Source organism: Hetaerina americana, unplaced genomic scaffold (assembly GCF_022747635.1).
Source record: "Hetaerina americana unplaced genomic scaffold, ioHetAmer1.1.p SCAF_5, whole genome shotgun sequence".
NCBI lineage: Eukaryota > Metazoa > Arthropoda > Insecta > Odonata > Calopterygidae > Hetaerina > Hetaerina americana.
Window position 1 is genome coordinate 30,350,355 of NW_027287095.1, and position 13,346 is coordinate 30,363,700.

The 13,346-nt window shown below is 36.6% G+C and overlaps 1 long non-coding RNA gene across 1 annotated transcript in view; it reads left to right on the forward strand.

Annotated features, from left to right (window-relative positions):
• The window catches only part of LOC139694405 (uncharacterized), a 65,975-nt gene that overhangs the window by 21,334 nt on the left and 31,295 nt on the right, over nt 1-13,346 (forward strand). The window contains exon 2 of the long non-coding RNA XR_011702130.1: nt 3,725-3,774. This is a non-coding gene — a long non-coding RNA (uncharacterized lncRNA). The remainder of the gene's footprint in view (nt 1-3,724; nt 3,775-13,346) is intronic.

Genomic DNA, 13,346 nt, shown 5'->3' on the forward strand with positions numbered 1-13,346 from the left:
TATTAGAATCATACATGATACCCAAGTATTTTTCTTCCACTGAGGGGGTTTCTAATGCCACCATCACTGTATTAAAGATGCAGACCCTATCCAATATGAGTCCCCAGAATTTATTAAATAAAAGCATCGCGGTCGCCCTGGAGTGTTTTCGGCACCGTGCTGTAGTGTTCCTTCAGCATCCTGTAGTGGGACGAAATTCTATGAATTTTCGAAATAAGGCTCCAGATACATCCCATATTAGCAATTTTGGATTTTCAGCATTTTAACGGCCATTAGTGTTTTTTTATTTAAATAAACAACTACATGTTAAGAAACCGGAGAAAACAATAACAGTTTAAAAAAAATTGAATTGCAAGTCTATCTAGTTGCGAAGTGATGAAGTCATAGTAATACTTAAAGAAAGATAGAAAATGTAAGATAGAGAACTCCACTTTATTCATTTGAATGAAGATCTTAGCAATATACACGTAAACCACGTTACTTTAAAGATATGGAACCGGAAAATAGAGAGATATTTTTTAGCACCCAAATATTCCCTTCTCTTCCTCAATTCACCGCCACGACAGAAATAAGTTTTGATGCTTAACAAAATTGGTTTTCCATGAACCCTAATCTCGGTACACACAGTCAGGAAAACTAAATAAATTATTTTGTTCAGAAAAATATATTATTTCTCATAACTAAAATTAACTTAAAATAATAACTCTTAATGCCCTCTAACCATGCTCCCACTCGCGGTTTGGTTTGCGTTATGCTGACAGAAATAGACGATATAGATTTTAAATAATTGACAGGACGTTGAAAAGTGTTAAATGCATAATAGACATTCAGGATTCCGATATATGCCTGGTCTTTTACTACCAAACAGTCATCTTATATTGAAGATTACTTAAATATTGAAAAAAGCTTAAAAGGAGAAGTGTTATTGACAAGGCTGTGAATGACCTGAAGAACAAGGCGCCAGGGGTTAAGAAAATCAACGGAATATTATTAAATGCCATCAAAGCCAAAACGAATTATATCTTCTTAGGAATAATCAAAGTACGGCAGTGGGAAAATACCAGAGGGCTTATAGAAGATTGTGACTATTGTATTACCAAAGAAACCAAGAACAGATAAATGCGGAGAACGCAGAACTTTGAGCCAGATACCTCACCCATGAAAAACACTTCAATGGATAATTTTCCGAGGAATAGGTAGAAAAATAAAAGAAAGCCTCGTAGGAAACCAATTCAGATTCAAGAGAATCCGAGGCAATACTCAAATTGAAAGTACTTGTCAAATTCAATGATGGATCTAAACAAACCGTTATATGTGATATTCGTGAAATTGGAGAAGACCTTCGACAGCGTCGAATGGAAAAAGATGTTCAATATACTAAAAGCACTTGAAATGGACTACAATGGCAGAAAAAAACCCATCACCTCTACAAGAATTGTGTAAAAACCATGCAAGTGAAAAAGGAAGGAAAATAGAAGCCAAAATAAACAAAGGAGTTCGACAGTGACGCAACCTCTCGCCAGCACTATTCAACGTGTATCTAGACGAGGCAATGAAAGAAGCGAAAGAATTGAGCATGAAAGGAGTCAAGGTGAATGGCAAAGAAATTATCATACTCCAGTTCGAAGATAGCATTGCAGTAGTTGTAGAAACATGGGAGGACCCGCAAGCTTCTCTGAATACTATGGACCAAGTACTTAAGGAATATAATACAATATGGACATCGAAAAGAAGACAACTATATTCCTTGAGTATGGAAGAGATAAGATGAATGTAGATATCACAATTCAAGGAGTGAAACAAGAGCACGTGGGAATCCTTCATTTACCTGGGCAGCAGTATTACTTGCAATGAAAGAAGTTCGACTGACATCAAGTGAAGAGTAATTCGACCAAAGAAGGCGTCCATATGCAAGAGACAATATGTAAGAAAAACCTGAATTTGCAATTAAGGAAGCAGTTGGTCAAAATATTTACATGGAGCATGGAACTCGACCGATCAGATACATGGGACGTTGGAGAAGTGAATCAGGAAAGCCTGAAGAGGAATCAGGACAAGTAAATGGACAGTTAAAGTGAGGAACGCGGAAGTACACTTACTCGTATAAATGAGCAGAAGAGGAAAGGACCATATGGATAACTCTCTGGAAAAGAATAACTAGAATTATTAGACACACCTTGAGGCACATGAGATTATTTAGAAGCATACCAGGCATAGTCGAAAAGTAAGGACCGTTTGGTCGGAAAATATATATTCGCTAGAAAACTTTTTCCTTAATGGTTATATGCTTTGTGGTGCATGTTCACGTGGTGGTGGTGTTTCACATTCTTGCTTGTTGTGTCCTGGCTTGCGTGTTGTTGGATGGCTTTCGTGCTGCTTCCTGGGGTGAAGTTTTTTGTTGGTTTACGGTGTATGTGTTTGCATGGGTGTTGGATGAAGGGATTTTTGCATGATTGTGTGCGTTACTGTGGGTGTAATTTTCCATGTTGCTGTTTTGCATGTGGTATTGTTCCTTTTTACGGTTGGTGACCTAACACCCCCCGCCACACGTCCTTGCGGCAGCTTGCGGGGTATTATGTAGAAGTAGATGTATATTTTCCAACAAATCTAATTCCCTTTTCTATATATTCTACGTTCAATTCCGAGCACTTATCGAAACGCTACACCAGCGTTTTAAATCCCTCAGCATGCAAGTTAGCTGTCTAGGGGTTGTTCCAGTTGACATCAGGATTCTTGAGTTGCTTGTCGTCTTCAAACCTTTGTCCACCAATCTGCTGGTACAAGTGCAAGTAGAGGTAACACTCGCTTGTTGTAAGGCCAGGACTGTCGGGTGGGTGATCAAAATGATAAAAAATGGTGGGAAAACTCTCGCCCACTCAATTAACTCCATTCATGTTTCTTTGTGTTGGTCGGTAAGCATTTTCGGTACCCACCTAGAATACAGTTAGTAATAGCCGAGCTTTTCCGTAACAATCGTGTTAATAGTGGTGCTTCCAACAATAGTAAATCAATTAGCTAGAGCACTATTCGTCAATCATCGATCAGATCGCAGTTCTTGGTTCACTTGCAGAATGATTTCATTGGTCAAGATGATGGGCCTGTCATTCCGCTCTTCATCATCCACTAATTTTTCCGGCCATTTTTGAAGTCTCGACACCATTGCCTAACCTTTCCTTCGCTTTACTGTACGTTCATAACTAGGCACAACTCCCGATGAAGTTGGGCAGCTGATGATTCGAATGCAAAAATCGAATTACATCACGCACTTAGCAACTGGCGGAAGCAACAATTTTCCCGGACTTTGTTATCTGCCTTTATCTACAGGAAAATGGCTACTGAATCAAAACAACAGCTTCAGTGGCTTCGGAAACAAAAAATAGACGGCGCTACATGTGAGAAACTTTGTTCTGATCCGCTAATATTTAATTACGAGAATCCCACGAGTAAGACTTAGAGACTAGTGCATAGAACGGATTAAGAAAAAGTTACAAGAAAAACAGAAACAGAAAAACTGTAAGGGGTGAGGGAATATACTCTAAAATAGAGTAAAATGAAGGGCTGCAGTAAACGAATCTTAGAATTAAAATGCTATTGCTGATGATGATGATAATGTTTCTTATCATTAAAAATAGCATACGTATATAAGTAGCTTAGATTATTACTTTATGATAATATTTATTTATGGTTTTAAACTATATATATAACATTCTCTCCCCTGTTATAGTAATTCCACGTCGGATCCCGGCTGCTTATGATATTTGCGATGATCTATCGGTAAGTCAACATTTTAAGTTCTTATTTCTGGGCAATGTTATTTAAAAATTCGTGCTTCTGTACCTTGTGTCGTCTGAGCTTAGATTTCTTTTGATGAACACTCATGGCTGAGAAAATTATAAATAGGAATTTATGCTCCTACTTTTCGTTTAGAATTGTCCTTACTTATTATTTAACGTTTGTGATAACTTTTATTTTAATTATGATGCTGAGTAAATATCAGCTGGGATTATCTAATGCGTAAAACAAGTAAAGCATGGAACCTTATTTTACTGTTTCAATGTTCTAATGAAAGTATTGGTCATAATGAGTAATAATTTGGTTTCTCGTAGGAAAGATTAGCATTTAGAATTATTAAATATTTTATGAATTTATTGTAAGGATTGTTGAATACGAAATATTTAATACACGTATGTAAAATATACGTAAACTTTGATAAACGTATGCTCTTTGAAAATTTCTTCAGGGACAATAGACAAATTAATCATAAAATTATTATAATCATCGTTTTTAGGATGCTTAATACTTTGTATCCGTTGCTGAATTAGAACGAATTTGTACGATTAGTACGATACGAACGATTGTATTTGTTGGAGGTCGGTCGCTGTTTTTAAAAATATAATTTCTCCGCTCAATTGGCTGTGCTGACATCCCAGCGAATTTGACTTCAACTATTTGTGTTCCATACTGTCAAACCGAAATACCGTCATTCATGCAAAACTTGGCGAAACGCATCTCCTTAGTTCAAATGTTGAGACAATCATATCCACTGATATCACTCAGTGTAAAGAGAGGTTGGAGTGTCAACAAACCTCACTGCATAGGCAAAAGGAAGGTCACCTTATTACAGTTGCCCTCTCAATGATTGCCCGTGACATATCTGTCAAAGCTAAGAGTCAGTTTACAAATCCTTACTATTTTTACGTACAGTCTGTTGATGGTGTATAATGGTGCGGCCGTTATTACTTATCTACATTATACAACATGTGAATTTGAAGGTCCTAAACAAATGTTTGAATTTTTAGTCCGTATGTAAATTCAACTTGTAGTATTGAGAAACAGGCACCAGATTTTGTATGATAGAAAAGCAACCCATTGATATACTATACTCTTGTGCTAAGGTAGACATCATCAGGCATGCATTTTAAAAAAAATTAAAGTAACTACACGTTGAGTTATACAGTGTGTTAGTGGACTACATCTACGTATACGCTACTCGGCAAGCCGTTGCAAGAACGTGTAGAAGAATGTGTTGCGCCACCAGCCATACTACATCTACTCTAGCAAACACAGCACCCCGTGATCCACTTACATATATGCACATCTGCATAATACCTCGCAAGCCGCCGCGAGGGTGTGTGACTGTTATTGCCACTGTATTAAGTCACCAGCCATGCATGCCCAAACATTACATCTCTACACAGATAATAGTTACATCAGGCACTTGAACAAAGTAATTCGACAAGAAAGAAGCTACTTTCTTGCAAATATATTAAATAACAGGATGTATACTCAAATAATGCAGGAGCTAAGCTGTAAAAATGGGTCTCATTCAAATGCATGCAGGATATAAGAGACAAAATACATCTGCTACCATTACTCTTCTGTGTACGATCATATTTATTTTGATCTCTAATCGTACGAGGAAAAAAATAATTTTTCAAATCTATCTCCCTGATTTTACGTACCTGATCTGATGTACTTGATCTGATGTACTATGGTAATTTGTGGCTTCTAATACACGGTAGTTTAAGTGGCTAAAGCACTCGACCGGATATTGAGGGATCTGGGTTCGAGTCCCAGTCAAGGCGAATGATTTTTACTCTCTGAAATTGTTGCATTCTAATACACGTATGTCTTCAACATTCTCGGAAAAGGGACCCTCCTAAAAATTACAGTGTTTGGCCTGCATGTCAACGTACGGGCAGCTAGAGGCTCCCATTCTAATTCCGTTTTGTTCCATATTTATTTTGAATTTTTTCGTTGACCTGATTGAACACAGCCTTGAATAATCTAAACTTAGTGAAATATAAAAGAAGAATTAACCTAAGAATAATCTAAAATGAGTGAAACTTAGTCAACATAATTATCCGGCAATTCAAGCAATGATCTTGGCAAAACATTGATTATCGTCAGCGTAACTTGGTCTTAGAGCCTTGATACGGTTTCCACGATTGCATTTTATTTTAGCAGAAAAAAAAGCAGTACATCTTAAATTTGAACTAGAATTTCTTCTGATTATTCCCAAAGAGTTTTATAAATGGCTATTTTGTTCCCTTAGGCGCTTGAGAACGAGCGTATGCTCTCTATATTTCGTATTTTTTAAAGTTTCAATTTTTAGTAGCGCTCTTATCCCACCCCTTTCTTCTAATCTCAAGCTTGGGTTAATATTTGAGGCAAGTTATCGTATCTAAAATAGAGTTTTTACGAGCAAAGAAAAAGTACTGCATATTCTAGTCAGCTATTATCGAATAACCATTGATTGATTTTCAAACATAGTCTAACGTAATGCGAAACATCTTAGCCTGTTCCATTACACAGAGAGAGTTTTCAGCTCTGTATGCTTTCTGCTTCTGTTCATGTGATCCAAAATGTTTATATACTTTTTTATACTCTTATATTTTTTCCATACTATTATGATTTTTACTCTTCATCTCCGTCTACCTTGCTCAACCTAATATTCCCCTCTATCACAGTCTTCAACGTCCTATTGCCTTTCAATATCTCCTACGTCCAATTTTCTTGCCTTCTTTGAATTCTTCCCCACAGACTTCTTTCTTTCCCTACCGTCCCGGGCAATTTTTTTGTTTGTTTTTCTCACTGCCTCCTTCGAATTTCTCCCAACAAACGTCTCTCGTATTCCTGTAAGTCAAGCACAACTCAGTTTCTTTTTCAATCGCTTATCATATTTTCTCTTACGGGAGGACATGTGTACCAGTTACATCTTTGTCCATATTTGATGCGTGAATCCAATTTGAAGAAGCAAACATTAGTATCCTTATACATTTGCTAATATTTTCCATGTTTTTCATGGCGTCAATCGTGGAAAGTTTCATTCATTTGCACCCTGGAGTGTCTGGCCATAGAAATACCCTCTGCCTCTATAGGCATTTGAAACATAGCTTTTCTATTAATTATGAGCTAAGTTTCTACCTTCCTCTTTATATAAAGACTAACTGCGGTCCTCTTGCTTCCTTTTGTTGGAATGCTCTTTCTACCAATTATACTTGTTTTAAAATCTTTAGGGAACAAAAATAATTTTTTGCTAAAGCCGTTTGAGAACAAAAACGTAGGTGAAATGGGTTGCCACGATTTAATGTTATTTTGTGGGTGATTCTTAATATATATATATATATATATATATAAACACACACACACATATATATATATATATATATATATATATATATATATATATATATATATATATATATATATATATATATATATATATATATAAAATATCTTCGAAATGGAACGCTCATCGGCGACACACAAATATATAAAAACACAGATGTAGATTTTTAGAATATAGAGACACAAAGAAAGGACACTCACAAGTTGTTATTTTACGTTTCGACAGCACGGCTGTCGTCTTCATATATATATATATATATATATATATATATATATATATATATATAAACACATATATATATATATAAACACACACACACATATATATATATATATATATATATATATATATATATAAACACATATATATATAAACACATAAGTATATGTGTATGTATGTATGTTCGAATATCAACACTATTCAGCGGCGACACAAATATATATATAAACTTTGATAAAAACTTTTCTAAACAAAGAAACTCAAAGAGAGGACACAGTTTATGCATAGAAGTATCTATGCATACTCTGGAATGGCCACTGCAATGAAACTATCTCTGTATTTTTATACAACATTTGGAAACCGGATGGATTTCCATGTTCACAATTCCGATTGGCAGGTTTACTAGCATCTCATCAACAAATTGTACGTTCACCTACTCAGCACACTACGTGAATTATCTTTCGACGGTACGCGACATTTTATCAGTCCCTGTAATACTGAAGCATTTAAACAGTTGACCATAAAAACACGGTTAAAATCTATAAACGTGGAATGTGGGTGAGTTCGCTGCTAGGAAGAGAAAAAAGAGCTTCACACATGTTCTCATGGTGATTTGAAATCGTTGATCATATTTTAGGCATTAAAATGTTCGTCGGTCGAAGCCATTCACTGCAAATTTATGTCTCTCTCAATCTCTTCCTATCTCAAATCGGTGCTATCGCTTGCGGAAAGAGACCTTTACTTTTTTTGAAGCTCCCAATCTCCATGCGTTCCACCACACCTTCGCTATCTCAGCCATCACCGTCACTCCTCCTCGCCCGTCGCCGTTTCCCTCTGTTCTATAGTCCCCACGGTCACCTAATCCCATTGCATTCCTTCGGATATCCATTCTTCGGATTCAATTTCACGCTTCGCCTCGCCCGTTCTTTTCCCAAACCGCATTTCCATCCAGGGTGCCAAAGGCGGCGGCGTCGTCATCCGGGGGGATTTCCCGTCCCGGGAAAAGAGCTCAAAAATCAGCCCCCCTTAGTCAACCCTTACCGCACCCCCACCCTCTGCAGCTCAAACGTAATTTAAAACCTCTCCCCCAAAAATTAATGCCTGCTGGATTTTAAGAAATCACCGATCTTCCTTCGCAGCTCATTACTTCTTTGGAAGTTTTGCGAAAGTCTTACGCTGGAAATTGTCAGGGTTAACCATGTTGGATTTTAATCTTGATTGCCCAGGGGAAGAGAAATCGATGCTGTTTGAGGGTGGACTGTAATCGAATATAAGATGAGTCGACTGATAAATGAGATAAATGATAAGTAAATATGCTAGGAACCTTACCTTTGAAATATTTTAAATGGCAATCGAGGCATAAGAAATTAGAATGCTCCTAAGGGCATTGAAGACAATAATTTCTCCTTTAAAATTGAAGGATGACAACTTTAATCTTTGGATGTGGTCTTTTAAATGTACCGCTACTGATGGAACGCCATGACTAAAGACAATAAAATAAAATAAAAATTTAATTGAATATCTTCTGTGTTACAAATTTTTCATTTAAACATAAATGAGGAGTATCAAGAAATGAGCATTAAGGTAACGATTGCCGAAGCACGCTGTCTCAATGGTTTTAACTGCGTTAATAGCAAAACATCCTTTTTGAAACCACATTCTCTTTATAGGCTGAGAAAAAATTCCTTAAACACCGATGTGAGATGAGTATGAGGTAAGAGGAGCCTCTCAAAAATTCTTATTAATCACTACAGACTGCTGGAATTTTTTCCCGAAAGTAATCCAATTTCATCAGAAAAATTCAATTTATTTTCATATCAGTCGTGAAAAATTATTACCGACAACGGTTTTTAAACGAGTGAAGCTGTTCAAAACTGAATTGAAATTTTAAGAGATTTTTCTAAGCAATACGAATTTTAATGCCGTTTCCATATTTTTACATCATTTTTAGAAATGATATTTTCATTTTGCTGTCTGATTTCAAAGATCTCAGCGACGTAATGACATGATATGCAATGATGTATTTCTATATGGAGCTGCAAAATAAATAACTTTAAAAAATTAACTTCGTAAAATATTGTTTGTAATACCACTCAGGATGTTAGTGATCAAACGATTGCAACCTAATAATTTGAACTCAATGGGGCACGTCGTCATTATGCGTTAGAAGACAACTCGGTAACTTCCTTCTTTCAATTTTGTATTTTTTCTCGACATTCTGATGACTCATGTTCCTGATGTCTCTCCTGGGACATGGTCCGTTATTTTTCCCGCCCCGAGCGAAGCTTGGGAATACCCGACGTCATCAGCCACCGCTCCAAACGATCTATGATACGCGGCCCGATGCAAGTAAGACAGACCTATCTTTTTTCTCCGAAGCCTCCCGGGACCTATTGAAGTGGAGCATTTGTTTCGGGATTTTCTTTCTCGTGAGTGCAATATCCTTCCCCGCGGAGCTCAAAACATTTCCTGTGACCGCCGAGCGCGGCGCCAACATCCGTTCCTTCCTGCACTCATCAGGTGCATGGATGGCGTCTACTCCAGAACGAGTTTCCTCATTTTCTTTTGTTCCCTTGAGGAGGATTTTAGAGAGTTGCTCTCGGCTCTCACGAACGAACTACCTGCAGAAGTGAACGTGCGGAGTGAAGGAGAGACGGATAGTATCGCGGATTCATCACGTGGCGGACCCGGACGATTCTTCATTGGGTTTCGCCGGAAGAGGGAGGAGGGCTCGGCTGTCTACGGGCACCCGGCCGCCCGCCGTCTCTGGAGGGAAACAGTTAAAAGATGGTCGAGGAACGGATCCCAACTCTTCCGACACGGAAGCACCCGTCTTCCACCCAGTCGTGTCCCCAGATCTCTTTTGTGTTCTGTCCCTCTGACCGTCCGCCCCGCCCTTGGCTATGTTCTGGCTCTACGCGAGGGATTTTGCCCGTATTTCTCCTCATACAGATAAACTCTTCGGAGAGGGCGGGGTGGTTAAAACGGAGAAAGTTGCGGTGGAGGAGGGATGGGAACGGGAAAGGAAAGCCTTTTCTTTCGTCTCAACTATCAGAGAGAGAGAGAGAGAGACTTATCCTCCTGAGCTCTTATAATTCCCATTGTTCCTCTGTGCTCCCTCCTCGTATTTCATTGCTGAATGTTTTCCCCCCCTTCGCTCCCTATTTTCCTTGCCTATTATAATCCTCGTCTTAAGGAACGGAGAATCGGGTTACGTTTCCATGTCCCCTCCGTTTGTTCAAAGAAGTATTCATTCTTCCGAGTCCTTCAGAAAATCTTTTAGGGAGGACGAATCAGGCGTGCGATCATTCCACGCGGAAGAAATTGAAATGAGTTTGAGCGTAAATGAACGAGGGAATCTTTGATAGCATTTCCAGCGTTCTGCCCGCGGTTACTTGGTTATCGGTCGGATGGATTCATTTAGTCATGGGGGAATTAAAAGGAATAACCCTACCTTCTAGCTTTTCTCCTCTCCTCTGCATCTCTACGGCGGGAAAAAGCGAACAACACGAGTAAAAGTGGTAATTCGTCAGGTTAAAACATTTGAGTTGATCTCGAGTCCCGCGTCAGTTTGTTAAGACGATACTCCGAAGCTGGGTGGAAGACAAAAGGTTCATTTGGGGTCGCTCGAATTAATGAGATCTTCTGCAAACGTGCGGAGAAAATCGATACTTCCGTTGTTCCCGGTCGAGGCTAGCTCGAATATCACAAACTGCACACTGACGTGGCAAGCGGCGTAACTTGGGTTCTGGACGGGGATTAAAAATGCATAGCTTTTAATTGAACACGAGGCTATTCCGGAAGGGAACTATTCGACCGTGGCACTTTCATTAAATAATGACAGGTTAATTGGATAGTTATTGGAGCTTAGAGTAGGAAAAAAGAAAGGTTTTTCGAAAATTGTGGGGTAAAGTGAGAATATTACTATTATAAATGGGAAATCAAAGCTTGGGCTGACCTAAAAAAATTGCTATTGTGCTGAGCACTGGATTTCAAAAATACTTGAAATGTATTTGAAACTTTATTGACTGTTAATCAATTGTGATTTTTTACACGAATCATGAGGGAACTAATGGAAGTTGTTCTAGTCGCAACACTCAGGAAAGGGACTTAAATCATTTAAGCACTATTCCTCAATTTTAATAAGATTGTGCGATGTTTATATGAACACCTTTATCAATTTTGAATTGGTTTCTTTTTATATTTGTCCAATCTAAATATTTACTTAAGCTATTGATTTTCAGCAAATCATGGCCTGCCATTTTATGCCGAAATCTGATCTCCTTGCCTGTTCCAAGGATGGTTATAATATACGAAATCCTTTCCTTAGTTGCATAACGAAGGGATTCAATGATTATCTTTGTTAAAAGTCTTTTATATCTTCTAAAAATGAGTAAAAATCTAACTTCGACGAAAGTTGCTCATTCAACGAACTTAAATACCATATTTTTCCCATTGAAAACGGAACACTATGGCTTGAAGACCACATGGGATGAGCAAAGCTATTGGTGAATAAGCCACAAGATTTGCATTTTTTTAGTTCATTATCCTTGTCTCTGACAAAGGTTTCTTTAGGGAAGGTTTTCACTCAGGTAGAGCACGGAGTGCGGCTTAAAGAGCACGAAACAGACTACTGCATTGTGCCATGAAGAAATTAAACCAATTATCGGCAGATGGACGACTTTTCTGCGTTATAAAAGCGAAGACTTCATGAAAATGCAAAGGCTTTTTTTACGTTCCAGTTATTCATCGAGGGTTTTTTAAGGAGCGTTTTCCAAAGAAATTATAATTAAGCAGTAATATAGGGGTTCATTCAGCAAAGTAATTGTGAATTCTAACAATCATATGCATTGATATTCTAAGAATCATGATTCGGGAGCTGCATCGCAGAGGGAGGAGGGACTTAAAAATGCCATCCCTCATATTTTCCCACTGCATAAATATGAGAAAATAATATTAGCCTTCCAGATGATGGTATGAAAATAATTGAAAATTTTACTCTAAGTCAAGCCTATGTAACTCGTAAAAACTAATTAAGTTCGTTTCACTTCAACATAAGTTAAAAAATAAAAAAAATATATGAAATCATCAGTAACGCAATGGAAGAGAAATTCTTTAAGATAAATAATTCAAACATGTATATAGTATGGCATTAGAGCCGTAAGCTGAAATGTTTCAATAGCTATGATTATGGTACACTAAGAAGCTTTGAGAAGATAATATACTCATATGATTTAATTCGATAATATATAATATAAAATAATTAACTTATTGAAAATTTCGTAAAGAAAACTTAGTAATTAATGACTATGAAGCTGAGTCATATCAAATTATTTCTATGCTTCTACGTACAATGTAGTGAGATAAAATTTTCATTTTTATGAGCTTCCTTAAACGGACCCGACGGCTGTGTGAGAAGTAATAGGTGTACTATAAGGATTTGAATTGTGTTATCAATTCGTATATTTGATAATGCTTTCTTCTTTTACACTCACCAAACACAATTTTTCATTTTCTTAAGAAGAGAACCACAATCTTAATCCTTTACCTTTATTTAAATATGCAGCAAAATTGAAGTAAAATTATTTTGCTTAATGTAGCATTTTGAATGCAACTGTCAAACTTTTTTGTGATTCTATGCTATAAGTTCTAATTATATATATATATTATATATATGTATATATATATATATGTATATATATATATATGTATATATATATGTATATATATATGTATATGTATATATATGTATATATATATGTATATATATATATAAATATGTATATATATATATGTATATATATATATGTATATATATGTATATATATGTATATATATATGTATACATATGTATATACATATGTATACATATATATATACATATATATACATATATATATATACATATATATACATATATATATATATACATATATATATACATATATATATACATATATATATATACATATATATATACATATAGTCTCTCTTG